The sequence below is a fragment of the Balaenoptera ricei genome, chromosome 11, assembly GCF_028023285.1.
Source record: "Balaenoptera ricei isolate mBalRic1 chromosome 11, mBalRic1.hap2, whole genome shotgun sequence".
Lineage (NCBI taxonomy): Eukaryota > Metazoa > Chordata > Mammalia > Artiodactyla > Balaenopteridae > Balaenoptera > Balaenoptera ricei.
Genome location: NC_082649.1, coordinates 81791224 through 81817218, shown reverse-complemented (window position 1 = coordinate 81817218; position 25995 = coordinate 81791224). Strand labels below are relative to the sequence as shown.

The 25995-nt window shown below is 40.3% G+C and overlaps 1 long non-coding RNA gene across 3 annotated transcripts in view; it reads right to left on the bottom strand.

The window, feature by feature from the left end:
- The window catches only part of LOC132375132 (uncharacterized), a 274330-nt gene that overhangs the window by 90514 nt on the left and 157821 nt on the right, over nt 1-25995 (bottom strand). For 2 of the 3 annotated variants that reach the window (XR_009505925.1, XR_009505927.1), the window contains exon 4: nt 13716-13809. This is a non-coding gene — a long non-coding RNA (uncharacterized LOC132375132). Of the gene's footprint in view, nt 1-13715; nt 13810-14835; nt 14861-25995 lie in introns of all 3 variants that reach the window. The other variant, XR_009505926.1, reaches the window with a different exon arrangement.

Below are 25995 nucleotides of genomic sequence, written 5' to 3'. Positions count from 1 at the left end.
GACTTGGGTTTTCTTTGTTCTTCTTTCTCTAGTTGCTTTAGGTGTAGGGTTAGATTGTTTATTTGAGATTTTATTTGTTTCTTGAGGTAAGATTGAATTGCTATAGACTTCCCTCTTAGAACTGCTTTTGCTGCATCCCATAGGTTTTGGGTCATCATGTTTTCATTGTCATTTTTTTCTATGTATTTTTTTATTTCTTCTTTGATTTCTTCAGTGATCTCTTGGTTATTTAGTAGAGCACTGTTTAGCCTCCATGTATTTGTGGTTTTTACAGTTTTTTTCCTGTAATTGATTTCCAGTCTAATAACATTGTGGTCAGAAAAGATGCTTGATACGATTTCAGTTTTCTTAAATTTTCCGAGGCTTGATTTGTGACCAAAGATGTGATCTGTCCTGGAGAATGTTCTGTGTGCACTTGAGAAGAAAGTGTATTCTGCCACTTTTGGGTGGAATGTCCTATAAATATCAATTAAATCTGTCTGGTCTATTGTGTCATTTAAAGCTGTGTTTCCTTATTAATTTTCTGTCTGGATGATCTGTCCATTGGTGTAAGTGGGGTGTTAAAGTCCCGCGCTATTATTGTGTTACTGTTGATTTCCCCTTTCTTGGTTGTTAGCATTTGCCTTATGTTTTGAGGTGTTCCTATGTTGGGTGCATAAACATTTATAGTTGTTATATCTTCTTGGATTGATCCCTTGATTATCCCTGTTAGTCCAGTGGTTCGGACTCGGAGCTCCCACCGCTGGACTTTGGCTCAACCCCTGGCTCCTGAACCAAGATCCCACAATCTGTGTGGGGTGGCCAAAAAAAAAAAAAAAGAAAGAAAGCAGAACAATAAAGAGTAAAAAATAAAATTAGACTAGGAAATTAACATATGTTAGAAAGAATATAAATATAAAAATATAGATGAAACAACAACCAGAAGGTAAAACAGAATCACAATAGTAAAAATGAGGAAAAAAAAAAAAGGCAGAAAAGGCCTTGGATGTGGGAGGCGGGGCTTAGGCAGGGGCCAGGTTTAGGCAGTGGGCGAGGCCTATGCTTATTATCCACAGAGCTGGAAAAGGCCCTGGTGGGGGGTTGGGGGGAGGGCTTAGGCTCAACTCAACAGAAGGGGCCCAGGCTGCCTCTGGTCTCGGAGGGCAGGGGACCCGGCCTGGGAGCCCAGCAGGCTTCCCCAGCCCGAGTGGGCGGGGCAAATGCCCTCCGCTCCTCTCCTGCTCCTCTGGTCCTGGAGGGCCCCTCCCATCTCCCTCTCCTGTTCTCCCCTGGCCTGCGTCCTATGCCCCCAGGACCAGTGTGGCCCGGAGTGGGCCTCTGAGTGCATAGGACCTGTCCTGAGAGCCAGGAGGGCTTCCCGGGCTGATTGGGCAGGGGAAATGCTAGGCACGCTCCCCCCGATCTGAGCCCCTGAGGGTCCCTCCAGGCATGGGAACCCCTCCCCCATCCCAACCCCACCCCTCAGTGGCACTGGTCCTGTCAGGCCTCCACTTCTCCTCCCCACTCAGTCCCCCCACATCCTATGCAGTCGCTTGGGGTTCCTCCTGTCTCCTTGGGCATTGAGGTCCCCCACCAGCGTCCGGCAGGCACCCTAGTTGTGGGGAGATGCGAATTCCACATCTTCCCATGCTGCCATCTCGACTCCCCATTTGTGTCATATTTTAGATTCCCCACGTAACTGATATCATATGGTATTTGTTTTTCTTTTTCTGACTTTGCTTAATATTATAATCTCTAGGTCCATCAATGTAGCTTAAAATGGCATTATTTCATTCTTTTTGTGGCTGAGTAGTGTTCCATTATATATATGTGTACCACATCTCCTTTATGCATTCATCTGTCCGTGGACATTTAGGTTGTTTCCGTGTATTGGCTATTGTAAATAGTGCTACTGTGAGCATGGGGGTTCATGTATCTTTTCAAATTATAGTTTTGTCGGGATATATGCCCAGGAGTGGGATTGATGGATCATATGGTAGTTCTATTTTTAGTTTTTTGAGGTACTTCCATACTGTTCTCCATAGTGACTGTGCCAATTTACATTCCCACCAACAGTGTAGGAGGGTTAAAAGTCTACTTATTGATTAGGCCACTGTTATTTTGGGTCTCCACTACCCGTAACAAACCTAATCCTTATTGAAATTGAAGTTACTTCTAACCTGAATAAACGGTAGTTCAGAGTAAAACTTAACTTGATTTTAGAGAAATAGTGTCATATTATTGGGTGGGCCAAAAGGTTCGTTCAGTTTTTTCTGTAAGATGGCTCTAGTAGCACCTAGGTGTTTTTAACTTCATTTGAAACAATTTTGTTGGATTTTATGTGACACCTGTCATATCAGCGTGCATTTAAAAAAGACTTATCAAAATTGGTGAATTTTTATATAGCCACTTTAATATTGTAGGTAGGAGAGAAAGCAACATTTTCGGCATATTATGCTTATTTCAAGAAAGGTAAAAATGTAACTGAAACGCAAAAAAGGATTTGTGCAGTATATGGAGAAGGTGCTGTGACTAATCGAACGTGTCAAAAGTGGTTTGCAAAAGTTTTCTGCTGGAGTTTTCTCAGTGGACAATGCTCCACGGTCGGGTAGACCAGTTGAAGTTGATAGCAATCAAATCGAGCCATTCACTGAGAATGGTCAGCGGTATACCATGTGGGAGATAGCCGACATACTCAAAATATCCAAATCAAGCGTTGAAAATCATTTGCACTAGCTTGGTTATGTGAATCACTTTGATGTTTGGAATCCACATAAGTTAAGCAAAAAAAACCTTGACTGTATTTCCGCATGTGATTCTCTACTTAAACGTAATGAAAACATTCCTTTTTTGAAATAAATTGTGACGGGCGATGAAAAGTGGATACTGTACAATAATGTGGAACGGAAGAGATCGTGGGACAAGCAAAATGAACCACCACCAACCACACCAAAAGCCGGTCTTCATCCAAAGAAGGTGATGTTGTGTATATGGTGGGATTGGAAGGGAGTCCTCTGTTATGAGCTCCTTCTGGAAAACCAAACGATTAATTCCAACAAGCACTGCTCCCAATTAGAGCAACTGAAAGCATCACTCAACAAAAAGCGTCAGAATTAGTCAACAAAAAACACATAATCTTCCGTTAGGATAACGCAAGACTGCATGTTTCTTTGATGACCAGGCAAAAACTGTTACAGCTTGGCTGGGAAGTTCTGATTCATCTGCCATATTCACCAGACATTGCAACTTCGGATTTCCATTTATTTTGGTCTTTTCAAAATTCTCTTAATGGAAAAAATTTCCATTCCCTGGAAGACTGTAAAAGGCACCTGGAACAGTTCTTTGCTCAAAAAGATAAAAAGTTTTGGGAAGATGGAATTATTCAATTGCCTGAAAAATGGCAGAAGGTAGTGGAACAAAAAATGAATACGTTTTTCAATAAAGTTCTTGGTGTAGGACTTCCCTGGTGGTCCAGTGGTAAAGAATCCGCCTTACAATGCAGGTGACGTGGGTTGGATCCCTGCTCGGGGAACTGAGATCCCACATGCTGCGGGGCGACTAAGCCCATGCACCACAACTACTGAGCTCACACACGTCAACTAGACAGAGAAAACCCGCACACCACAACTAGAGAGAAGCCCACATGCCACAACAGAAGGATCCTGCATGCCTGAACGAAGATCCCGCGTACCGCAACTAAGACCAAATGCAGCCAAAAATAAATAAAATAAATAAATAATATTAAAAAAATAATAAAGTCCTTGGTGAAAATGAAAAAAAGTGTCTTTTTACTTAAAAGCCAAAGACACTTTTTGGCCAACCCAATATTTTTGCACAGCAAACTTTGGGGTGTAATACTTACTCCTGCTCTACTGAATTTGGAAGAAGATACAGTTATACTGGTGATGTTCTCAATATTTTCAAAATTTTGGTGTACATATGAGTCACCTGAGGGCTCATTAAAATAAAGATCGCTGGGATCTACCCAGAATTTAATGCAGCAAGTTTGGGGTGGGAGTGAGAATTACATTTCTAACAAGTTCCCACGAGATGCTAATTCTGCTGGTCAGGGACCACACTTTTGAGGGCCACTGTTCTAGACTAATTCTCCAACTAGCTAAGGTAAAGGACAAGTTTTATTTTATTTTGTCTTATTTTAATATTCACCCTGTCCTAGACTGATGCTTTTGTAAAGTACAATGAAAATCATTTACTAGAAGTATGAAATAATAAAAAGGTATAAAAATACAAGCCTCATTTTTAAAAATTATTATTTGGATTCAACACTTGTAGAGACATAAAATTACTCTGCCAATTCCTATAAAAATGTCTCATTGCTGACTCTCGATGTCTATACTTACCTCGTGGACTGGCTACTGGAGGTTCACAGATAAGCCTGATCCGTGGCCCACTACAGCACTCCTAGCCTGATTGAGTAGCCTGGGACTAGGGGCACTTTGTATGCTTCCTGTCTGAGAAATTTCTGCAGTAGAATCCAAAGACTCCAAGCCTAGGCCAGTATCTCCTATCCTCTCTAAGAAAGTTAACAGTCTTTTTTTTTTTTTTGGCCATGTGATGGTTCAGTGGTATAGAAGGCTTCCTAGCATTGCTTCAAGTAGAGCATTATCAAGGAGCTTCCACTGACAAACTCTTAAAAAGAAGTTAACAGCAAACAATTCATCATCATCATATCTTCCTTCTCTACTATAGGATGTGACCCCCCTTTAAAAACACTATTTCTCAATAGCTGTCAACCTATTTTTAGCACTTACTATGTGCTAGGAACAATGATAAATTGTTTATAACTAACGTATGTGTTTTATATGCATTATATTTAAATTCTCAACAACCCCACAAGGCAGGTGCAGTCATTACCCCCACTTTCAGTGGAGGAAAAAACAAAACAATGAGGCCCAGGAAAGTGAGATAACTTGCATGAGATCATACATTGGGAAGTGGGCAGTTAAACCAAGTCCATGCTTTTGACCACCAGGTTTTATTCCTCATTTCACCCAAGATCTTTCCCTGCAGAAGTGCAGGCCAGATCAAGATACCAGCTTTATGCAAAGCATTCTAGAGGCACCAGGAGACCCAGGTTAAGTCTGGACTCTGCCTCTAAGTAGTTGAGGGCCTAGGAGAAGTCATTTTCCTCTTTGAGCATCACTGAGTTGTCATCCATAATTTGCTTCAAGAACTAATGTTCCTTGAGGGGTTAACAGACATTCTATGAAAAATGTGTTTGGGGTCAAATAAATTTAGGAAAGCTTGAATAAAATATTACCCTCTTTGAGATTCACATTGCTGGCAAATTAAAGACTCTGACAGGTTTTATGGTGGAATGGTTCTGATTTTATTTAATGTAGCCTTTCCCAAAAGTCTTTGAATAGAGAAACCTATTTTTATACAACTAATATCTTAATAACAGAGGTTATTCCTGGAACACAGTTCTGGAAACAATACCCTCGTTTTTCCTGTCCCCAAATTCTGTGAGTCTATGACTGGTATAGAAATAGAAATAGATACAGAATGGTATAGCAATAGAAATGGTATAGAATAGATATAGAATAGTATAGAAATAGAAAAAGAATGTCAATAGTAGTAACAAAACCAATAAGACCTAAACCTAATGATAGTCAGTGCTCTCATTAGCTGTGCACCGGATGGATTAGAAACCCAGATACTGTTCTGCGCACTTCACGTATATTAGTTCATTTAATCCTTATTATAACCCTATTATAATAATTGTAAACACTGTTATCCCCATTTTACAACTGAGGAGACTGAGGCCCTGAAAAGAGCAGTTAGAGGTCTCTCAAACTAAACCATTTCTCAGAGACTCAGATTTTCCTGCACGCCCTAAGGAGAGTATCAAGAAAAGAAATAGAAGCAAGCCCATTGCTATTTTTTATTTTTTTGCCTAGTGTGCTTCATTTGCATATCAAAAGCCCTGTAATGTGGCTGTAATCTGCCCTGCTTAATGTTTCTGACTTTCTTTTACTCTCCTATCGAGCATGGTTCACAGTCATTACCCTCTTGATCAAGTTACAGACAAAAGCAGCCTTCAAATTAGGTCTATTAAGATTTGTTTTTAATGAGGAGATAATTCCTCTAACAGCACAAGCCAGATTCAGCTGGGATATGATTACACAATCAGGCTGTCTTGCAGAAAGGAAAAGAAAAGCAGACTTTTGCCTCTTCCTCGAATGATTTCAGCCAGTCTTGATTCACTTGATGCCACTTAAAATCACAGAGCAAATGTAATATCTGGGACTTGTGAGTAACGAAATAATAACATAGCCCGTGCTCTGCTAGGACAGTGGGAAAGTTTCTATTTCAAGGATTGGAACTTCTTAGAAGGCAAATGTCCAGATTCGTGGTATTGGAAATCACAGGAGGGAAGATAAATGCTTTCTTTCTACGAGTCTAAGCTCTCTTGCTTTGTTGAATTCACTTGTGAGCCCTCTTTGTCTTTCAGGAATGAATACCCTGTAAGACTTTAAGTAAAATGATTTCTTAATTAACCCCAACCTTTGGAGATCTTTCTGCATGCTTTTTATTTTTATTAAAATTATCTTCAGCACATTTGCTTTCTAAAATGTTCTCCAACAAAATCATTTCTAGATATATTTATATCCTTTGCATACTCATAAGTCTTGGGTTAAGAAATCTTTATCTGTACTTTATTAATTACCTCAACCAATCATTTCTTTATATGTAAAATCCACCTAATACATCCATTCATCTGAAACTGTTTTACAATAATATGTGACAAGGACAATGAACTTGGGCCATCACGGACTCAGTATTCTGCAATATTGGTCCAAAGGCTCTTTCATCTCTCACTGCAGCACTACCATGAAGAGATGTGATAAGCCTCCTTAAGGATTTAAAGTTGTTGGGCAACTTTAAATTGTTAAAGTTGTTTGCCCCAATTGAACTTAGCATGACTGACAAGGAATAAATAGCTCTTGACAGCAGGCAGGGGATATAAAAGAATATTTTAGCAAGAACAATAGTTACTAACACTACATATGACTCTACATGTAGAACAGGATCCAGTCAAATGATTTATTTGTTCTGTATTAACACAGCAGAAACCAGTTTGTAGCATTTGGGAGCTGAGTGAATGAATCATGAGAAATGAAATGGCCAAAATCAGGAAGCCAAGGTCTAACTTAATCTTGAGCATCATCACCTGCCATTCCTACCTGACACCTGCACACACTCTCAGACTCACCCCTATGACTCAGCGTGGTCACTTGTACAAAGAAAGTCTTCAATTAACGTGGTCTCCTTTCAGTGCTGTAAATACCCCAGTTTTTTCCCCAATTACAGTCCTTTTCATACACTATTCTTGATTTCTAAAATGCTCTTTACCCAAACATTTTATTGGTCCTTTCTCCCATTCTTTTCTTTCTTAGCTCAAATAAATCACCCGAGAAGCTTTCCCTGAGCACGCTTTCTAAAGCACCTCTACCCAAACTCTGTTTTTCTCCATCTCTTCTCCTTGTTTGTCTTCCAACATAACTCCTATTTGATTTATAGTTTTATTATTTTTGAACCTGTATTCCTTATCACTGTGTACGATCTTTGAGAGTAGAGAAAAATGTCCATTTCGTCCACTGCTATATTGCCTGCCCATAGAAAATATGATGAAATTGATATTTTATGTTTTGTTTGCTCAGAAGAATGGATTTCCTTGCTCATTTCTCATTGTTCATTTTGATTTTCATTTCCTAATATAAATGTCCCTCACTGGAGGCAAAAGTTGAGATTTATGTCTATCCCAATTCCATCCTTTAATAAATTCCTTCATCTCCCTTCCCTTGTACATTTTGAATGTGGTTTTACCTAGTGCCTCTCAATGAGTGTTAGAGGTAAAGATGTTGGAGAACTCTCTCCTTGGAGACTTCACTTCATATTTCTCCCAGATGAACTTACTGCCTCACAAAAGGGCTCTTTGTCTTTTGAATTTAACCGGCTCTTTGTTTGGGCTGGTATCCAGCAGCCCAGGAGTAAAATGTCAGTGCTCTCTATTTAATCAGTGTTTTATTCTTGGCTTGTATTTCAACAGGGGGGATGAAACAGCAATTTGAATGTTGCTGATATATTTTTTGACCCTTTTAAATTCCCGATCTCTATTATGTGAATCTCAATAATTTCTAATTTATTTTCAATCTGTACAAATTCCTTGGAGAAATGTGCTATTCTTTTGCTAAAAGACATAACAGCTGTGCTGACACTATACCAAAACCAAGACTAATCCTCACCCAACCAAAGAGGTCATTTTATGACATTCAGCTTTTTTTTCTTTCTCATCATAATTGCCAAACTTTGTATTGTCTGTTTGTAGAGCAGTGGTTCTCCAAGTTCCTTTTCTGGAATACTAATCTATAGTGATATTTTGCTCCCCATCCCCCAAATAGTTTCAGCAAGCCAGGAGTTTGAGAAACCAAGTATTAGCATATTAACAGTTCTGAGACCTGTTAGAAAATCAACTGCTTTAGTTTGGTTTACCTTTTAGCGGTTTATCAGTGTATTTGACCGTAGCGATTGTACACAAACAGCAGTCCCAGACCACCTGGGAATTTGTGAGAAATGCAACATCTCGGGCCCCGTCCCAGAACTACAGACTCCCAGGCCCTAGAACAGAGAGGAGGCTGAGCAATCTGTGATTTCTCAAGCCCTCCAAGTAAACTTGACATTTGCTCGACGTGCGAACCTCTGGACCATGGAGGTCTTGTATTGGGACCACCTTCTAATGTCCTGAAGGTATGTATTCAGAACACCAGGGAAACTATTCAGTAGGTCTGGGGTGTGGCCTGAGAGTCTGCATTTCTCACAGGTTCCCAGGTGACGTTGATGCTGCAGATCTGCAAAGTATTCTTTGAGTAGCAAGGCCACAAGACACTTCTGAAAGAGCTAGAGCAGGCATGGCTGACATGCATGGGGAAGAATATTTAGATAGGGTCTTACAATGGAAATTATGGGCAAAGTGTCTCCTGTCGCCCATCTGACCAGCCCTCCTCCAGCCATCCATGAACCTCTGTTGGAAGATAAATAGAAATGGCAGCATGATGCTCTTCACCTGGCTACCTACCACACCAGGTTTGTGAAGACAGACACATGGCAGAGGAAGAGTTGAGACCAGAGATCCTTGAGCATGGGAATTTTTCTTGAATTTACAAGTAAACCATGAATAGCTCTGTGGTCCTGGAAAGCTTAGATAACCACCATGAAACTCAATTTTCTCACCAGTTGGAAATATTAATAGCACCTGTGTTAGTAGTGGTAATGAGAGTATGCCATGCTCGTAAAATGCTTACACTGTGGCATAGAGTAAGTACTTACTAAGTGATCATGATGATGATGATATGATGATGGGTTATGATGGTGGCCCCACATGAAATGGAAACATCCTGAAGTCATCCTCATAATTTGATGGAAAAAAGAATGTGGAAGCGAAGATCAGGTCATTGTATTTTTCCCTCCATGACTAGGGAATGCAAACTATATATTTTCACTTTGATTCTCTCCTCACAGCTCCAAGTGTCTAAACCACCTACCTAGAAATCCACCATTATTAATTCTGGGGTTTGTGAGTAGTGGAATTGCTGCTGATCTTGATTTCCTTCTTTCTAGTATGACTGGGATAAAAGTAGTCTTGTATAAGGTTTAAAACCTTCCCGCATCTCAGAATATTCCAAGGAAGATTTAGTATTTGCCTGAGATCTAGGACTTTGGTTGTGTGGATCTAGGCAATGGGTAAGGCAGCCACGTGGTAAGAGTTTACCTGGATCTAGACGGGAAAGGCCGGAGAACCACTTGGGGAGAACTAAGTCAGCGGACACTAAAGCATGAGCAGGGAGAAGAGACAAGCAAGCCAGCACACTTGTGGCCGAGCTTGAGAGAGAAGAGAGATTGTGAAAGAGCAACTGTTTAGATGAGAGAAATGAATAGATGGTTGAAGAGGGATGACTTTGATTATAAAAAATAGGAAGATCATTTCAGGGGTCATGAACTACATTTCCTGTCCCCATATCTCTTAGGAAAGTTTTGGTAGAGAGCTAAGTTGATTTTCATCGATTTTTGGATGTCACACTTGTGACTCTGTTGACTGTGACACCAGGTTGAGACTGACTTGGAGGTAATTTGGTATTACTTAAGTAACATGTTTGGTATTACTTAAGTAACATGAGGTAATTTGGTATTACTTAAGTAACATGTTTCCATGTTTATTAAAAATAAATAAGTATTTATTATTGATTCATTGATGGTCGGAAAGAATAATACCTCTCTCTGGCTCTCTTTCTCTCTCTCTCTGTCTCTCTCTCTCTGTCTCTCTCTCTCTCTCTGTGTGTCTCTCTCCCCCCCGACACTGGCCTCTGATTCTTTCTTAGTAAAGAAACTGTCTCGAAATTTTGAACACCAAGACTTGTCTCAATTAGTGATTCTCAATTGGGGCTATTTTGGGACATGTGACAAGCTCTGAAGACGATGTTGGTTATCACAGTTGGGCTTGTGTTACTGGCATCTACTGGGTAGAGTCCAGGGGCGCTGCTAAGCATCCTACAATCACAGCTTAGCCCCCTCCATAACAAAGAATTATCTGGTGTAAATGTTAACAGCGCCAAGGTTGAAAAACTCTTGTCTAAATTATTAGAAACTTTCCTTCCTCAATTCCAACTTCCAGTGTGTGATTTGAATAGTTCCTCTGATTATAATTTACATGCTTCCAATAATAATAATTCTAGGGGAAAGCCATTCTATATAGCACATAAGAAAATGAACGATTCTTTAGGAACTTCCATCTTATTATCTGTCAAAGGAAATATCCTTAATAAACTACAAATTTTCTCTCTGGAGACTCCTACTATGATAATAGACTCAGTTAACCAATAAATAAAATGTTCAATTCTGCAACAATTACTTTTGAGACTTTCTTGCCAGTAACAAAATGTATGATGACTTTTAACTGATTTGCATAGCTAGTGATTTCCATGAAACCGCCATCTTGGAGGAGCTGTTGCCAAGTGTTTGAAGAGGCAGTGAGGCCAAATGGAGAGGGCCTTGTCTGGTCCTCCTGAGCTTAGTTCTAGGTCCAGCTGTGACACCAGCCATGTCATGACCTTGGGCAATCTGCAACACTTCTCTAAAACTTGAAAGCCTCTTCTGCAAAATTAGTAGGAATTGGATTAAGTTCCCTTTAAGGTCTTTCCTGGTTCACTCTGAACTCTGATTGAGATTCTTTTCCTCCATGAGAAATAATGCCTTTTAGTTGACCTTTGAAGGAGAGTTAAATGAAGTTCAGGTCAGCCTCAGGCTCAACGAAGTGTTTGTGTTATTTCTAAAAAAAATAAGGAGAGTAAGGAGGAGAATATGGCAAGTTGCCACTGTTAAAGCGAATATGTCTAAATGGAAATCTAGCATTTTTCCCTACTAAGATGAATCTGTATCCAAACAGAATTTGAAAAATAGTTAAAAAAAAAAAAAAAAAGTCGATTCCCACAGAAAACAATGAATCAAAATGAACATCTGTTAGAGGTTTTTTTTCAAGTCAGGCCAATACCATATTAAACCACGGCCGGTCCTTGCTCACTACCCTTAGTCTCTCTCTTTCAAAAATAAGTAAAATAAAATATTTTTTTAAAAAACAACATAAAAACAATTTGCATTGACTTCACTGTAACAGAATGTAAACCAAAACACATCTTTGAAGTTCCCAGCACAGATGGCAGGTCCCAGCTCTCCCATGGTAGATGCTAAGCAGAAAAGTGACTGAGCTACAGGAAGTTGAAGAGACCACAAATATCTAACACCATAGAAATGGCCCAGAACTGCCACTGACAAACATGAAGTGTATTAAACCGATGCGTCTCTCTGAAGCAGTCCATTCCTGGGCCTTCTGAAGGAAGCCCTTCTTTTAATTTGAACTTGTCTGTAGATGCTTACATTGTCAGCACTAGGACATGCTCTCCTGAGCCCCGTGTTTTAGTGGGAGAGATGAGTTTGTGCTGCTTTGTTGATATCTACCACCTGGTTCCCATGGTGACTTGTAGCAGGCCTTTGTAAGAAAGCTTCCTGAAGTCTGGAGTCATGGTGAGCAAACTTTTTTGACCTCAACACATAGAAATACATTTTACATCATTACCCAGTACAGATGTGTGTGCGCACACACACATATACACACACACACAAAGTTCCCCAAAGTACCATAGATTCTCTGATATCTCTTGTGTTTGGGCCTATATACCAGTTCCTTCTGCTCCACTCTCTTGTTCTGTTACTTGTCTAGATGATGCCTACTTGCCACTCAGGCTGAGAAATGTACCCTACACTGGGTTTCATGTCTTTGGTCCCTTTACAACAATAACACAAGCTATATAAGCACATACGGAAAAGGTGAGAAAACCGTGAAAGAACTGAATCTTAAATGGCCTGATTTATCTCAGAGCATCACAGAATTTTTAAGCAAAAGGGCACCATAAAAATGATTAAGAGCAGCAGTTGCCAACTAATGTTCCTTATATATCAGTGAAGGCCACAATTTGTTCCTAAGTACTGTGGTTCAATATTATAGAAAGCTCAGGGGAAAACTGTCCACTTATTTTTTGATTAAGACTGCATAAGCAGGGGCTTCCCTGGTGGTGCAGTGGTTGAGAATCTGCCTGCCAATGCAGGGGACACGGGTTTGAGCCCTGGTCTGGGAAGATCCCACGTGCCGTGGAGCAGCTGGGCCTGTGAGCCACAATTACTGAGCCTGCGCGTCTGGAGCCTGTGCTCCGCAACAAGAGAGGCCGTGATAGTGAGAGGCCCACGCACCGCGATGAAGAGTGGCCCCCACTTGCCACAACTAGAGAAAGCCCTCGCACAGAAACGAAGACCCAACACAGCCATAAATAAATAAATAAACAAATACTTTAAAAAAAAAAAAGACTGCATAAGCAAATAAAATCCCAAGTTTTTTATATGACTTTGATTATAAAAAATAGGAAGATCGATTGTTACTTCAACAAGTGTTGTTTGCTTTTTTTCTTTTAATTTTTTAAATTTATTTTTGGCTACATTGGGTCTTCATTGCAGTGTGCAGCCTTCTCATTGCAGTGACCTATCTTGCTGTGGAGCACAGGCTCTAGGCACGCGGGCTTCAGTAGTTGTGGCTCACGGGCTCTAGAGCGCAGGCTCAGTAGTTGTTGCGCACGGGCTTAATTGCTCTGTGGCATGTGGGATCTTCCGGGACCGGGGCTTGAACCCGTGTTCCCTGCATTGGCAGGCGGATTCTTATCCACTGTGCCACCAGGGAAGTCCCCGTTTGCTTTTTTTAAAAAGTCTCTCAAATTGTGGGAGAACTAATTTTTTAAAGTTCTTGGTGGTCTAGGCCTTTTTGGAGAGTCACTGATTTAGCCCAATCCCTTAAATTTTACAAATCTGGAAACTGAACTCCAGAGAGGGTAAGTGACCTTCCAAAGCCCATCCAGCATATAAAGGCACACTTAGGATGAATGATCACATCGTAAAACACAGAATTTCCCTCTAAAGGCATAGATAGTTTATCTCATCAATATGTTAAGGAGATAATGCATAATCCAGAATCTCTGTCAACAGTTGAGTATAACGCTCCAGCAAACATAAATCAAGATCTCTTGTATTCAAAACTGTGCAAGATTCATCAGAAACCACAAAGATGAGTTCTACACAGTCCTTGACTTCAAGACCTTAGATTGAATAGCACTTACCTTCATTCTCTTGTTTAACCCTCACAACAGTTCTGTTGGGGTAAATGCCACATTACTCCCATTTTGTAGATGAGAAAGTCCTGTTGCTGGTAACCTGCAAAACAGTGATTCAGAGTCTGATGTCTATTGCTGCCATATATTGCACAGGTATTTTAAGAATTCAGAGAAAGAAAAGATTAATTCAGGTTGGGAGATTTGTGTAAGCCTTCTTGGAGAATGTGGAATTTTTAAAATTAAAGTATGGTTGATTTAGGATGTTTTGTTACTTTCAGGTGTACAGCAAAGTGATTCAGTTATTCAGATTCTTATATATATATATATATATTCTTTTTCAGAATCCTACCCATATAGGTTATGACAAGGTATTGAATATAGTTACCTGTGCTATACAGTAAATCCTTGTTGTTTATCTGTTTTATATATAGTAATTTGTATCTGTTAGTCCCAAGCTCCTAATTTATCACTACCCCCTTTCCTCTTTGGTAACCATAAGTTTGTTTCCTATGTCTGTGAGTCTTTTTCTGTTTTGTAAATAAGTTCATTTGTATCATTTTTTAAGGAGGATCTGGAATTTGAAGCATGTGATAGATTTCAGTAAAAAGGAATTCCACAAAAAGACTGTCCAAGGCAGAGGGAACCAAAGAGCAAGAGAAGAAAAATGAAAAGAAAATTCTAGACCGAGTACTTGGAGGATAGTCAGGTTATAGAGGACCTTGAATGCCATTGCAGGACTTCAGCGATTCCCAAGAGGTGTTCCACAGAGCACAGTGTCTGAAGGCTGTTAATGGGGGTTAAACATGGTGTTGGATGACCAAACAGGTCTGGGAAATACTGGATTAAAAAGGTGCGACAGATTCTTTACTGTAGAACTGCCCAGAGTCTTGAATAGGCTAATGTAAATTATGAACATCCAAGAAGAGGATAAAATTCACAGCATTTCCCAGATTTATTCGATCACAGAATATCCATTTTATCATTTTTTTTTCCTTTCTTAAAAAGCAGCTGACAGATTACTGAACCTTAGGAACATTGACCTGACAGTAGTGGGAAAGGCTTCCTAAGAGGGAAGATGAGATGGAGATGAGACCAGATAGGAGGCCAGGGTAAGAATCATGATTACCTGAAGGTAAAGGTGAGCCCTGGACCTGGGAATAAAAATTCACAAATCAATGTATACTCCAAAACAAATTGGAAACTACTAAGTAACATTGCACACAGATGGAGTTTTAGATGGCTTTAAGGAATTATGATTCATTTTATATGCTATAATAGCAACGTGGTTATTGCTTTAAAAAACCTTTATATGTTAGATACATACTGAAATATTTATGGATGAAATTATTTACTTTAAAAGAATACAGTTTTTAGAAAGGATTAGATGAAACCAGAATGGCAAGATGTTAAGTTTGATGAATTATATTCTTTTCTTGGCTTTTGTGTATGTTTGCATATTTCCATCATAAAAAGTTAAAAATAAAATCAATGTGAGAGACATTGAAAAGGGATATTCTGCACCATCTTAGGTTGGGTTCCCTGAGAAACTGGCTCAGAGGTGGAGATTTGCATGCAGGGCTCTTGAGAGTAAACCCTGTGGCAGATTGCAGAAAGTTGAACTGGGCTCAAGGAGATGCTGAAATGCACTTTAGTCACAAGGCAGGTCTCAGTAGCTCCCAGCTGGAATGGCCCCTCAGGTCACGTGATGTCAGGGGACCATGGCTTTCTGCACCTCTCTCTGCCCTCCCATCCACATACACAAATTGACCTGTCTTTGGATTGTGAGCTATCTCCAGAGAATAGGCATAACCTAGGACAAGACACTATTTGTATCACCTCACACCAGTCAGAATGGCCATCATCAAAAAGTCTACAGACAATAAATGCTGGAGGGATATGGAGAAAAGGGAACCCTCCTACACTGTTGGTGGGAATGTAAATTGGTACAGACACTATGGAGAACAGAATGGAGGTTCCTGAAAAAACTAAAAATAGAATTACCATATGATCCAGCAATCCCACTCCTAGGCATATACCCAGAGAAAACCATAATTCAAAAAGATACATGCACCCCAATATTCATTGCAGCACTATTTACAATAGGCAGGACACGGAAGCAACCTAAGTGTCTATCAACAGAGGAATGGATAAAGAAGGTGCGGTACATATATACAATGGAATATTACTCAACCATAAAAAAAGAACGAAATAATGCCATTCGCAGCAACATGGATGGACCTAGAGATTATCATACTGAATGAAGTAAGGCAGAGAAAGACAAATATCATAGGATATCATTCATATGTGGAATCTAATTTTTTAAAAAATGATATAAACTTATTTACAAAACAGAAACAGACTCACAGATTTCTAAAACAAACTTATGGTTACCAAAGGGGAAAGGTGGGGAGGGAGGGATAAATTAGGAGTTTGGGATTAACATATACACACTACTATATATAAATTAGCTAACAAGGACCTACTGTATAGGACAGGGAACTCTACTCAATATTCTGTAATAACCTATATGGGAAAAGAATCTGAAAAAAGAATGAATATATGTATATGTATAACTGAATCACTTTGCTGTACACCTGAAACACAACATTGTAAATCAACTATACTCCAATAAATTTTTTTTAAAAAAAGACACTATTTGGCTGACAATTCCCAGAGAGAGGGACTCCAATAGGTGCTGAGCTTTCAGCAGTTGAGGTAATAAGAACCTCAGTCCTCATCCAGGAAATCTGGGCAGCTTACCCTGGCACCCATCACACTCTCCATTTCTTTGTCCTTCAACATTTACAACGATGACATGTTTCTCCCATGTCGCGTGCAATTGATGATTGTGTCTGTGTTCTGTTTTGTTGGCTATTATGAAAGAGTGGTGTATTTGCATAAAGAGGGCATGTGTTGACAAGAAATAGATCTATTGCTTTAAATTCATCTTGCAAGTGGTTTTCATTGAAATAGCAGGAAACTAATGTCGTTTTAAAACTTTATTAAAATCATCTGGATATACTCAGCCTAATAAAAACAGAGTACACGGCTGCTGGACTTCCTGTAGCTTTAGATATGGAGCAAAAAGAGGCTTAAGTGATATCCTACATTTGAAATTGTGTAGAAAGATATGTTATTGGCCTAAGAAAATATGTCCCTTATGAAGCAGATTCACAACTAGCATCCCTGCTGCATTTCTGTTTGCATGACTTTTTAGTGTCTCTTTTTAGTGTCCTACTTGGCCTCTTTGTTCTCTGTGTGTTTATATACATCAATGCTGTTTTATTGAGGCTGCTGCCTTGTCTTGTTCAGTCTAAGAGATTTCACTTCTCCACTTAAGAAAGGTCAATTCTGAAGTGAACCTTTAGAAAGAGCTGTATCACCCTAAGCTTCAGAATCATTTCGATTTTCTCTTCCAAAGAGGCAAGTTGACCCTTCATCATAATTGAATTCTATTTAATCTAGCTATTTTCATGATTAATTACAAATGGGAACTCTGGTTGGGTCACTCAGGTGGCCAGGCCACTTTCTAGGGCATTGTGCTCTTTTTTTTTTTTTTTTTTTATAAATTAATTAATTTATATATTTTTGGCTGTGTTGGGTCTTCGTTTCTGTGCGAGGGCTTTCTCTAGTTGTGGCGAGCGAGAGCCACTCTTCTTCGCTGTGCGCGGGCCTCTCACCGTCACGGCCTCTCTTGTTGTGGAGCACAGGCTCCAGACGCGCAGGCTCAGCAGTTGTGGTTCGCGGGCCCAGTTGCTCCGCGGCATGTGGGATCTTCCCGGACCAGGGCACGAACCTGTGTCCCCTGCATTGGCAGGCAGACTCCCAACCACTGCTCCACCAGGGAAGCCCCATTGTGCTCTTTTACTAACTTTTGGCAAAAAAGCGTCAAATAACTTGCGCCCTGTTGTTATTTTAGAAAAAATGCCACCAGTGTTCATTAAGGATGTAAACGCCTATAAATTCACATAAACACATGCCTTCCCCCTATCCAAATCCATCATGCAACCGCGCTTACATTTGATTCTAGGGCTTTGAAATGCAGAGGAAAACACTGAATGCTGTGAGGTAAAACTCTTCTGCAATGGGGAACTAGAATGAAGTCTTGAATAGCATTACTCCAGCCAACATACACAAGCTTAACATTACTTTTTGAACCTATGGCCATGTGCATTAAAGATGAATATTTTGCCTGTGAAAAATTAAGGTCCCAGAGCCCTTGCAACCATTGTTTCTTTGTGAAATCGAGTATGCAAAATGTCTTTTAAAAAGGCAACCTTCAGGTGAATAGATTGCTTCTCCTCTTTCGGTTTGTGCTACTAGTTGGAAAGGCCCCTAAAGGAGCATTAAGCAAATGAGCCAACAGTTATAAAAGAGCCTGAGACCAGAGTCACAGAAACCTGGAGATGGATGGAACCAGTGAGCAAGACCCATTTTCGTCCTTGTGTGAAAAAAATAAAATGTCTCTTTCTCCTCTTTCATTTTCTTGATCTTTTAAAAATGTAAAGGCTCATTGCTTTTTTTTGTTGGTTAACAGATCGAGGTTTAAACAAAGAAGGCTCCTTTGGAAGGCCCAAGTAAGAAGTGCCAAGCTGAAGAGGACGGAGCTGGCCTGGGAGCTCTGTGAGTTATCAGGTAAATGTTATGTCTGGAGTAGAAACTAAGATAACCAAGCCTTGAGGGGCCTTGGATCAATTTAATTTTGATAAATGACCAGTTTGGTAAATATTATTTACATTACTCCACAAGTCAGGTCTGTTTCTGTTCCATTCAAGTTTGAACAACCCACATCATCGGCTGTGGAAATAGCTTCTCAAGTAATCCCCACGGGCCAGCTTTCCCCACTGTTAACTCACAATTAGAAGGATAATTAGTAATGAGGGTGCTTGGCTTTTGAACTAAAAATGAAAACATGAGCAAACAGCTCAGTAATCTAGATTTGAAGCAATTCTTGAACCACGAGACCTCCATATTCCCAACAGTCTACAAAGATGGTGGTATTACTTTTAAACTTTTGTATCTGCTTTTAAAAAATGACATTCTTAAATATTACAGGATTTAAAAAGAAAAAAAAATTTCAAGCATAGTCCTATCCCTTTAACACGCTATTTTTATTTATCTGCATTTTCCTCCACTCTTTATCTATATGTTATACGTTTATTGAGTCATTCACTCCTTCATTCTGCAAGTGTTTATTAAGCACTTAATATATATCAGTTAGTGGTTTAGGCCAGAGATCAACAAATATTTTCTGTATTGAGCCACACAGTAATAAATTTAGGTTTTGAGGGCCACCCAGTCTCTGTCACAACTACTCAAGTCAGGTGTTGTAGGGCAAAAGTGGCCAAAGACAATATGTAAACAAATAGGTCTGGTGGTGTTCCAATAAAACTTTATTTACAAAAAGGGCAGTAAGTCGTATTTGGCCAGCTGGCCACAGTTTGCCAAACTCTGCCATAAGACGATGGTGTCCAAGAGACCAACAAAATAGACAAAGTCCCATTGAAAAGACACTGTAATTGGGGGAGGCAAATAATAAATAGCAAACAAATGCTTTCAGTGAATAAATGGTACAGTGAAGGAAACTATCCCATATTTTACTTAATCCTTCCTCTGTTTTGTGTATTTAGCTAAATTTTATTGATGAGCATACAAATGAAGGAAACAAAGAAATCAAGGTGTCCATCTGATAATAAACTTTTTCTAAATCCTTTGTTTCTGCTTTGGGCAGACAGGAATTTTAGGTTAGGAAAAATTCACGCACGGGTAAGGAAGGTGAACGTAAAGAGTGTTTGCCTCGTGGTAAGAAGTTTTTTTTAGCTTTAGGCACCCAGCTTTCTGGGTAGCACTGAAAATCAGGGTCTAGAAGTCTAGATTGTTCTGAAGAAAGGGAACAGACAAATGGGAACCTCATACTTCTTGCTCAGGGCCTGTGTTTTGCCACCAGGCAGCAGCCCCTCAAGATTTAGTTGATTAGGGAACAAGATAGCTCAGAGAAGGATGCTCACGTTCAAATCCATCAAGCACTGATCGTAATTAGCACAGTGCATGCAAAGCACAGTACATGACCCTACATTATACGGAGGATATACTGATGAATATGACAAATCCCCTTCTTCCCAGGTGGAGACGGGCACCTGAGGGATAGGACAGATTCAAGGCCAAGGTATCAAGTGATAGTGTATATGGCAGGTCAACCCTTACTCCCCTCACGTTCAGCGTAGAGGAAGGGCTTTAAACCCCATGCCCCAGGAAGGGAATGCATAGGAAATATGTATTCCATTTTCTTTCAGAAATATTTTCTCCTCCTTTGTTCTTCCCCTTGGGAAGAACAGTAACCTCTCTGGTGGATGGGATTGGAGAAGCATGGGGTACAGTGTTTTCCGTATTCTTTTTTCAGATACTGGTCATGACAAACATATCTTAGGGTTTCTATGTGCCAGACACCAACACTTTCATTTCTTTACTCCTTACAACAGTCCCATGAGGTAGTACTTTATCATTCCCATCTTCTGGATGAGGAGACTGAGTCATAGAAACTCTGAGAGACTTGCATGGCTGCTTGGCTGATGAATGGTACAGCCGGATTTACTCACTCAAACGAACTCCAGGATCCCTGCTCTCAATTTCTCTGCTCTGTGGTTCCCCGGAGGAGCGCGAGTGTTCTGTTTACTTCTTCCATGATATAAACATCTCTGAGTCAGGGCAAGGTCCCAGCCTTGCTCAAACCCTCCGTGTCTCTGGATCGAGGGCACAAGAGCAATTTTGCTGTGCAGATATGCAGGTTTCCTTGAGTTAGGTGTACTAATCACTAGATTTGGCAGAAGTGAGCAGAAAAGCCAATCATGTTCTTGAATTCAGCAATATAAAGCTGATATTTTCACCTCTCTTGGTTTAACTCCTGCATCTCTTTTCTCAAAATTTGGTGCCCAACTTAGAGGAAAAAGGATGATTAATTCTCATCCCAGACTCCCAACCTAAGTATGAATAATAGCGGTAGTAAAAAGTAACCAAAAACAATTATGATATATAGCAGGCATTGTGCTCAGTGCTTTAGATACGTGTCATCTTTTTGTATCTTCACCACAATCCCAAACAAGTAGGTATCCCATGTTACGGAAGAGAAAAGAGGGATTAAATTTTAGGTTGTCAAATAGGTTTCTGATGAATAAATGGGTAATTAGTATTTTATTGGCTATATGACATATTAATAGGCAAACCCAACACTTGATTGCAGTGGTCTTTGACGTTAACATCAAATAATTCTGCTCTTCACAGAGTCACTCACAGTAGTTGATGTTTAATATTGTCTGAGAGCACTCAAAGGTCAAAATAATTCAGCGGTACTGGTCAAGAAATAGCAGAATGAGGGTAGGTTAAGACATTCACTTGATAACCTCTTTCATCTGTCCACTTCTTCCCACCATTTTTGCCATTGCCCTAGACAAGCCACCATCCTTTCTCACTTGTGCTGCCAAAGAGCCCTCCTATTGTCAACCACGTATATTCTTGTCCGTGTCAAATGTCTTCTCCATATGCACAAGCATGGCCTTACTACAGGTCATTCTCCTGACATTCTCCTGATGTCATAGGACATCTAATGTTTTCCAGTTTTTCTTAGAATGAAGACCAAAATTCTCAACACATCCTTCAAAACTCCGTAAAGTTTGGCCCCCAACTGCCTCTCCAGTCTCGTCTCCTCCATCTCCCACGTTTGCACTCCAGCCACACTGGTCTGGTTCAGTTCCTTGGCTATCCCATACTCCTTCCTGACCTAATTTGTTATTGTTGTTTTTCTCTCTTCCTGAAACATCCTTCCCTAACCTGGTTTTCACATCCATAAACGAACGTATCCTTCACGTTTCCACTTAAATGTTGTTTCCTCTGAATTTCTTCCCTGGCAGCCCAGAGTATTAGGTCTCCCTGTTAGAGGTCCTTAAGCTATCCTGTCCCTATACTTCTAGGACTTATCTCAGTTTATATTCATTTGGTTTTTGTAGTTACTCTTTTTTTTGTCTGACTTCATCTAAAATAAAGCTTCATGGGGGCACGATCCAAGTCTGTCTTTCTCACTGCTCTATTCTCAGTGCCAAGCACGGTGCCTGGCACATACTCACCCGGTATATGTTGTTGAATCGGTGTCACCTAATATGGTTGTGCGGCCTGTGTCCTGTCCAGCTCCAAGGGCACTATACACACAGACAGTGATATCATTGGTGCTCCCTGGAAATGTACACACAGCAACCCTATACTGAACGGAAGAATGAATAAATGAATAAGTAAATGGATGAGTAAATGAATCCTTTGGTACAGAATTGCCTTATTGAAGAAAGCTATGTTTAATGTCCAGTATTTCCTAAAAACCATAAAATCCCACGTGGTTTATATATGCCTTGCATATATGTCACACTGAAGCAGTTATTTTGGCATCTTATGTGTTACAAATGAGATCTCTTTTGCCCTTATTGGAGTTCTGCATACACTTTTTCATAATCTTGAACTTGGTCCACAACCCTCCAGGTGCCAATATAAAGTCCCACTTTGGCTTTTTAATGGTACAGGGACCTCATTTTTGACTTGCAGGTGAGAAAGAGCTGAAGCTGCATTCCATTTGTGAGTTGAAGTACATTTTTAATATAGTATTTTTATTCAGTGGGGCCCCTGAGTAATATCTGCAATGTATTATAATATGTTGGTAAAATATATACAATCATCAGGGGAAGAAAAGAGTGTCATCCAAAAGAAGGTTATAGATCATGGTGCTGAGAGCCAGATTACCTGGCACGGGGGACTTCTGATAACTCAGTGTCTGTTGGAAATAATAAATCTTAGCTGTGTTACCCATATCCAAATCTTGCCACACATTTACATTCTGTTTGTGACTCCAGGCTTCCCTACAGCAGAAATTGAGCCATGGTTATTACTGATACAGTTTATTAATAAACTTAAAAAGGGTAGCAGCCTAAAAAATAAAATGGAAATTTGGGTTGGGTGAATCGTGATTTCTTAGGACCAAGAATTGCTACTTCACCCCCAATACTGCCATCATTTCACCTTGTAATTCACATCCCTGCATTCCCCAGAGGCTCTAAGCTCCACATGTCTTGAATTTGTTTTAGGATCTAACTTACCCACACCTGCCTTGCACATACAGAGTTTGCAGGTCTTGATATTCATGGGATGACTGAATGAAATTATTAAACCAAATGGTTTCATTAAACCAGACTTAAAATTCCACACTGCTTCAAAAACATCACTTCATTGGCTTTTCAAACTAAGAACAGAACATCAGCTTGGGCAAGTTTCTCACTGGGACTTAACCCATGAGATGGTAGATGCCTTGATGCATCACCCAGAACGCCTTCAGAAATGAAGGACTTACTCTCTGAACTACTGGGAGTGCAGCCAGAAGGCAACCCTTGGTTGTTTGGCCCGCTTTGGGAAAAGACTACTGAGGAGAGCTGCCTCTGTCTTCCGGGGGCGGCCTCGGCCAATAGCTGGTCAACTCCAGCTTGTAAAGGCTGGGCCCCCCCCCCTCCCCTTCTGAGGCCAGTGCTGCAGAGCCGCATCAGCTCCAGAACTTCCCATGGGGTCAGCCGAGGCCTTTCCTGAGAATACATCCCAACGTCTCCCTCTACTCCATCCTCCATGCGTTCCACTCCCGTTCACAGGTGTTGATCTCAAGACCACTCTAATAAACCTCCTCAGTTCTAGTATTTGTCCCAGAGTTAGCTTCCCACAGAGCACAACCTACAACTCATGCCTGTATGTTTCAAAGAATTAAATACAAAGGAATCAATTCAAGGACTTCCCCCCCCCCATTAGAACAATCTCATAACAAATGACATTATCATCTGAGAAAGTGACTGGGTCTTGGTAGCAGCTGCAGCAGAGGTCTGGATTCACACTGTTCATACAACAGAATCACTCTCATAGCTTGGAATAACCGGCAGTGTGGTCCTTCAATGCATAGAATGCTGCTCCCAAAACAACACTAGGAATTTAGGAAATTATGGTGGTGGAACAAATACACACTTAATTAAGGGCAGTGTCAGAGTTCTTGCATTTTTTAAATGACCTCCAGAAAACTATTTTTCTTTAATGCCTGGTTGTTGTGTTTTCATATCTAATTCTCCAAAATGTGCACTAACAAGAAAACACTCGAAGAAATTTCCAAGATCTAGAGAATCCAAAAATCTTACATTTTCCCTAATAACTATTATAACAAATATAATTCTTGACGATACTCTAGTATAATTATATTTAATAATATAACTATTGATGAGGCTCTTGTCTAGGAGTCAGCAAACTACAGATTGTCGGAGAAACCCAGCCCACCATAGGCAGAATTTGGCCACATCCATTCATTAAGAGATTGTCTTTGTTTGCTTTCACGCTACAATGGCAGAGTTGAGTAGTTGGGACAGAAACTGCGTGGCCCACAAAATCTAATATTTTTTATAATTTGGCTCTATGCAGAAAGACTACTGACTTCTGCTCTCATGTAGTAACATTTAGTGATCCCAATATAGTATTAAATGAAATAAGAAAATGTTGTTGAAGAAAAGTAACACTGTGTGTACACACACACACACACACACACACACACACACAGTTATCTCTGGTCATTGAGATTAGAGGTGAATTTTTGTATTTTCTTCTTTTTGCTTTTTTGTACTTTCCACAGGAAACATGCATTGTTTTTTTAATAAGAAAAATAATAAATGCTATTCACTGTGTAATTTGTGCTTTTTCTTCAAAACCATTTAGAATTTTATTAGCTAGCTGTCTATTAAAAATAAAGTTATTTGTCTAAAGTCCGGTTAGAAAGCAGCTCTGAATGTTTGCGTACTGAAGGATTTGTTTCATAATACTACTCCATGTCTAAGGAAAATATGTAAACAATGCAGTGTAGAGAAGCTTGTCCAGCTACTGAACTAAGCATCCAGTTGGCCATGAGAAGCTTAAAAAAAAAAAAAAACCCACCACCAACAACCCTGGGTTATTTTGTGACAGCTGGCTCCATTTGGTAAGCTTATACACATTGTGCTAAGAAATATGGTTTATTCAACTTCTGGTTTGTAATGCTTTTTAAATTCTCCCATCAATTTTCTTCTGTATTTCAAGAAGAAAATACCGAAAAAGCTTCTATTTTCCAAAAACAGGCCATTTCTGGACTATAAAAATAACACAGTGGTCCTTATAGTAATATAGCTAACCATTTTTAAGCAATTTTCTTAATAAATAACAAGCCACAAGTTCAGTGCTATTTATCAGCATCCTCTTAACAAACAGATGAGAAATACTCTCTCAGCCTGTTTTCAGATGAGGAAACTGATCCTCAGGCAGGTTGAGTAGGTGGCCAAAGGCTCACCAGCCTAACACATGGCTTAGCCAGAAGTCCAGAGGTCAAGCCACCTCTCTCTGAGTCCTTGCTAACAAAGCTGTGTGGTCTTCTGACCATCTGCATGTTCCAAAACATCATATAACCCCGGCACCCATCTCCGTGGAAACACATAGTTGGCACTCAAAAAATATCTGTAGAATGACCAAAAGACTGTGCTCTTTAGTCCATTAAATAAGGACTAGCACAAGGAAGTAGGAGTTATAGCATTAAGAAGTATTGGGAGTGGGCTTCCCTGGTGGCGCAGTGATTGAGAATCTGCCTGCTAATGCAGGGGACACGAGTTCGAGCCCTGGTCTGGGAAGATCCCACATGCCGCGGAGCAACTAGGCCCGTGAGCCACATCTGCTGAGCCTGTGCGTCTGGAGCCTGTGCTCCACAACAGGAGAGGCCACGATAGTGAGAGGCCTGTGCACCGCAATGAAGAGTGGCCCCCGCTTGCCGCAACTAGAGGAAGCCCTTGCACAGAAACGAAGACCCAACACAGCCAAATAAATAAATAAATTAATTAATTAAAAAAAAAAAAAAAGTATTGGGAGGACTTCCCTGGTGGCACAGTGGTTAAGAATCCGCCAGCCAGTGCAGGGGACACAGGTTTGAGCCCTGGTCTGGGAAGATCCCACATGCCGTGGAGCAACTAAGCCCATGCGCCACAACTACTGAGCCTGTGCTCTAGAGCCCATGAGCCACAACTACTGAGCCTGTGCTCTAGAGCCCGTGAGCCATAACTACTGAAGCCCTCACGCCTAGAGCTGGCTCCGCAACAAGAGAAGCCACCGCAGTGAGACGCCCAGGCACCGCAACGAAGAGTAGCCCCTGCTCACCACAACTAGAGAAAGCCCGCGCGCAGCAATGAAGACCCAATGCAGCCAAAAAAATAGA